We start from the raw sequence: 4,904 nt of genomic DNA, 5'->3' as shown, positions 1-4,904 counted from the left end.
TTCCTTCCTTCCTTCCTTCCTCTCTCTCTCTCTCTCTCTCTCTCTCTCTCTCTCTCTCTCTCCTTTCTTTCTTTCTTTCTTTCTTTCTTGAGAGTCTTGCTCTGTTACCCAGGCTGGAGTGCAGTGGCATGATCATATAATATCTCACTGCTACTTCAAACTCCTGGGCTCAAGGGATTCTCCCACCTCAGCCTCTGGAGTAGCTAGGACTACAGGCACATGGAACTATACCCAACTATTTTATTTTATTTTATTTTTTGGTAGAGATGGGATCTCACTATGTTGCCCAGGCTGGCCTCAAGCAATCTCCAGCCTTGGCCTCCCAAAATATTGGGATTACAGGCTTGAGCCACCGCATCCAGCTTACACTGAATTTATACGTCAATATTGGGAAATTGTTATCTTAACAGTATTGACTCTTCCAACCCGTGGACATCATATTTCTCCCATTTTATATAAGTCCTTTTAAATTTATCTTAGCAGAATTTTGCCCTTCTCTTGTCTAATTTGTTTCTAAGTATCTTATTCTTTTGATGCTCATTAAACACACTAGTATGATACATTTTTGTAGATTCTTTGCAATTTCTTACATACAAGATGAAAACATACAATGTTGCTTGAGAACCACAGTAGCTTTTAAAGTCTTAGCTCACTGTATCTCAGTTAACCCTCTCACTCCCTGCAGCACCCAAGACTATAGCTCAGAAATATCCAAGTGCTTCTCTTCTAAGGATAGAGTCAGGTGTCTTTAAATTTCTCCTAAAGATTGGAATGTGCCACCAACAGTAATGCTGATCTTCTATGGTAGTGTGCTACGTCCATCTCTAATACAAAGATAAACATGTCACAAGAACCATGCGTTCACACACTGAAAAGAATCCTTTTCCCCTTTGCCTTTGTGACTTGTGTCTTCACTTTAGTTATTGACCAACCGTCCTACAGATGGCTATACTCTTTCACATAAGCTTTCTGTCCGTAGTAATTTTGTCTTTGCTCTAATCTATTACTTATTTTTTCATTTTAGTCTCAGAAGACATTCTTATTTTTAATCTTCAAAAGATATGTGTGCCTGTGTGTGTGTGTGTGTGTGTGTGTGTGTGTGTGTGCCTGTGCAGGGGCGGGGTGGGCATCTAGTGATTATACTCAGTTGTCATCCATTACTTGAGCCACATTATCCGTCAATTAAACCCTTTACAATTCTTGTACATGTATCACTTTAGCCTCCAATTGATCTATCTGTGCAACTGGCTTTTGGACCTGTTTAGGACTTTATTTAGTTCTCTCACAATTACATCTAGTCCACTGGGATATTTTTGGACCCTGATTCTGCCATTCAGCATATTAGTTATCCCCCAAAAATTTATGCTTTCTCATATTTGGGCAGTAGATCATAGTCTTTAGCCAAGTAAATTTTGAATGAAAAGCTTATAGCAGAGACAGACCACTGTGACATGGCATTAGAGACCTTCTCTCTGGTTGCTTTTGATCAGTAATTAGTACTCTTTAGGAATGATTGCTCTGCTAATTACACGTGAACTTACCTATGCTTTCTTTCTTCAACTGTAAAATGAGGATAATAATAGTACCCACTTCACAAGACTTGTAAGGATTAGATGACTCAACATGTAATGAACTCACAGTAGTACCTACCACAGAGAAGTGTGCAAGAAAGTGAGTCATGTTGGGCGTCGTGGCTCATGACTGTAATTCCAGCACTTTGGGAGGTCGAGGTGGGAAGATTGCTTGAGCTCAGGAGTTCAAGACCAGCCTGGTCAACATAGGGAGACTTGGTCTCTAAAAAAAAAAAAAAAAAAAGGAAAGTGAGTCATTATTATTTGGAAGAAAAGACTTTACAGTCAATAACTTGGCCTTTATCCTTGCTTTTTAATCTCCTACCTATGTGCGTCCTTAGACAGTTATTTAACTCTTGTCAGTTTCTTCATCTTAAACTAATTGTAAAACCAATGCCTTATTCATAAATTTTCTTGTGAGGATTAAATAAAGTAATGCAGATAGAGTAACACCATGCACAACACTCAATCAGTATTTGTTGCAGTGATAATTACTGACATTCAAGTTGTACACATATTTATCTCTCCTCCACTGCGATCTTCCTGTCAAATTATTTCCAAAATCTTGAGGATATTCAGATACATTACATTTATAGCACTTCCCTGATCAACCTACTTGATAACTTAGTAGTCAGTTTAGAGTATTAGGGTTAATTTATCTTTTAAAATTCTTCTAAAATTATAAAATGCAAGCAAAATTATAATTTAAATGTTTAATATATGTATATATTATGGCTAGAATGTTAATTTTGGGTTCATTTTATGAGACTCCAGACTTGTATGTTGTATATGCTATATGTAGCATTTATAAGAGTACACTGGGGACCAGCTCTTGAAAAATTGGGTTCATTTTATAGGCTGTAAGACACAATTTGGCTATCCAAAATTACTAAGGCGTATGTTTGTTTTTATCACTGCTTCTTCCTTTGATTTATTTGGTGCTGAGAATGTAGCTCAGGAATGCAACCACCAATGACAAAGCTGTTTCTATGAGAAAATAGTCTGCCCCTCAATGATCAATTGTGATATGGAATCTAGGACTCACTGGTGGTAGCAGATGCTGCTTGCCAAATCACAACACTCTTTCTGTGTTTGAAAAAGACATCCCAAATCTTAAAGGTAGGATTTCCACAACATAAACAATTCAGAAGTTAATGCCTTATAGCAACTAAGAATTAAGAATTTAAGATTTGATTTTTTTGGTGTAGTTTTTTTCAAAGTACTGTGTCAGATTTTCTAAAAGCATCTATTTGTGTGGGTAATACAAAACGTTGCAAGTCGGTTTTTTTCTCTTTCAGCCACGCTTGTGAGCAGGACTCATCGCCAAGGGCCGTGTGATCCATGGACAGAGGAAGGGCGCCGGGTCTGTGTTCTGCGCGCACGTGAAGCACGGTAAGGGCGCCGCGTGCCTGCGCGCAGTGGATTTTGCCGAGCCGGCACGGCTACATCAAGGGCATCGTGAAGGACATCATCCACGACCTGAGCCGCGGCGCGCCCCTCGCCAAGGTGGTCTTCCGGAATCCCTACCAGTTTAAGAAGAGGGCAGAGCTGTTCATTGCCCCCGAGAGCATTCACATGGGCCAGTTTGTGTATTGCAGCAAGAAGGCCCCGCTCAACACTGGCAATCCGCTCCCTGTGGGCACCATGCCTGAGGGTACGATCGTGTGCTGCCTGGTGGAGAAGCCTGGAGACCGTGGCAAGCTGGCCCAGGCATCAGGGAACTATGCCACCGTTTTCTCCCACAACCCTGAGACCAAGAAGACCCATGTGAAGCTGCCCTCTGGCTCCAAGAAGGTTATCTCCTCAGCCAACAGATCTGTGGTTGGTGTGGTGGCTGGAGTGGCCGAACTGAAAAACCCATCTTGAAGTGTGGCCGGGCCTACCACAAATATAAGACAAAGAGGAACTGCTGGCCACGGGTACGGGGTGTGGCCATGAACCCTGTGGAGCATCCATTTGAAGGTGGCAACCACCATCACATCGGCATGCCCTCCACCATCCACAGAGATGCCTCAGCTGGCCGCAAAGTGGGTCTCATAGCTGCCGGTGGAACTGAATGTCTCCGGGGAACCAAGACTGTGCAGGAGAAAGAGAACTAGTGATGAGGGGCTCAATAAAGTTTGTCTTTATGTCAAAAAAAAAAAAAAGTTACAAGTCAAATACACTTGCATTTTATTTTCTGTCCTGTGCACTATTAAAAAGAATTGGGGCACATTACCTATCCATTTTATTTCCTTTTTTTCCTGAAATGCAGATGAAAATTACAAAAGATTAGATGATAAATATAAAGCACAGAACATAGTACCTGGCACGTGGTAGGTGCTCAATGACTGTTTCTTTCCTTTTTCATTGTCATTGATGGTCTATTACAAAATATATACCAAAGGAAAAGATGCCAAAAGCCTGGTCGATTTGGGTACTTCTATGTCGAAGATACCATTTCAGAAAATTAACATGTGCCTCAACTTTCACCTTGCTGTGAATTCCTGAAAGGTGGCAACAAATCCTTTTAGAGTATCTTAGAACTGAGAAACTCCGGCTGTGATGCTGCAGAATCAATATTGGCTCCTCTGTTGTGTTCTCAGTTCTCCTCTTAACAGTTGCTTGCTGTGGTTTCTTAAGTTACAGGTACAATGAGTGGACTAAGGCTTTAATGTATGGGTAGAGGCTTATTATTATTATTATTATCTGGCTTTAATATGACTATGGCTTATGCCTTATTATTTCTGGACTTCAGTCATCACTGTCATTATCAGATCTGCTGATCATCAGTCATTTGAGGGCCAAAAACAACAAAAGCACCAGAAACTGAAATACTGAGGACAATATAATCAACGCTGTTATTCAGGGACTTATTATTTCAAATCTCTGATTGAGATTTTGTTAGAATTTCCCAACTGATGTGCATTTGAGTGTAACTATGTTGTGTGAGCAGCAAAATGCTTTGCAAAGCAAAATAATAAACAAGATTGCCAGAGGAATGTTCAACCCGCTAAAGAAAACAGTAGGCTGAGAACACTAAGAACTCATAGAGGTTTCCATTTACTTAAAGAATTAGAAGTGCTGGCCAAGCACGGTGGCTCATGCCTGTAATCCTAGCACTTTGGGAGGCCGAGGTGGGTGGATCATGAGGTCAGGAGTTCGAGACCAGCCTGGGCAACATAGTGAAACCCCGTCTCTACTAAAAATACAAAAATTAGTGGGGCATGTTGACACATGCCTGTAGTCCCAGCTACTCGGGAGGCTGAGGCAGGAGAATCCCCTCAACCCAGGAGGTGGAGGTTGTGGTGAGCCAAGATCACCCCACCGCACTTAAGCCCGAGCAACAGAGTA

At 41.3% G+C, this 4,904-nt stretch overlaps 1 pseudogene across 1 annotated transcript in view; it reads left to right on the top strand.

The window, feature by feature from the left end:
- The window catches only part of LOC116563678, a 15,048-nt pseudogene extending 11,346 nt beyond the window's left edge, over positions 1-3,702 (top strand). Inside the window, exons 3-4 of the transcript XR_004274517.1 lie at positions 2,610-2,690; positions 2,886-3,702. The product of XR_004274517.1 is annotated as a 60S ribosomal protein L8-like (transcript). The remainder of the gene's footprint in view (positions 1-2,609; positions 2,691-2,885) is intronic.
- The last annotated feature ends 1,202 nt before the right edge of the window (positions 3,703-4,904 follow it).

Source organism: Sapajus apella, unplaced genomic scaffold, assembly GCF_009761245.1.
Source record: "Sapajus apella isolate SASKATOON/1434 unplaced genomic scaffold, GSC_monkey_1.0 scaffold36, whole genome shotgun sequence".
Classification (NCBI taxonomy): domain Eukaryota; kingdom Metazoa; phylum Chordata; class Mammalia; order Primates; family Cebidae; genus Sapajus; species Sapajus apella.
The sequence above is the reverse complement of the archived record's forward strand: the minus strand, read 5'-3'. Positions and strand labels throughout refer to the sequence as shown.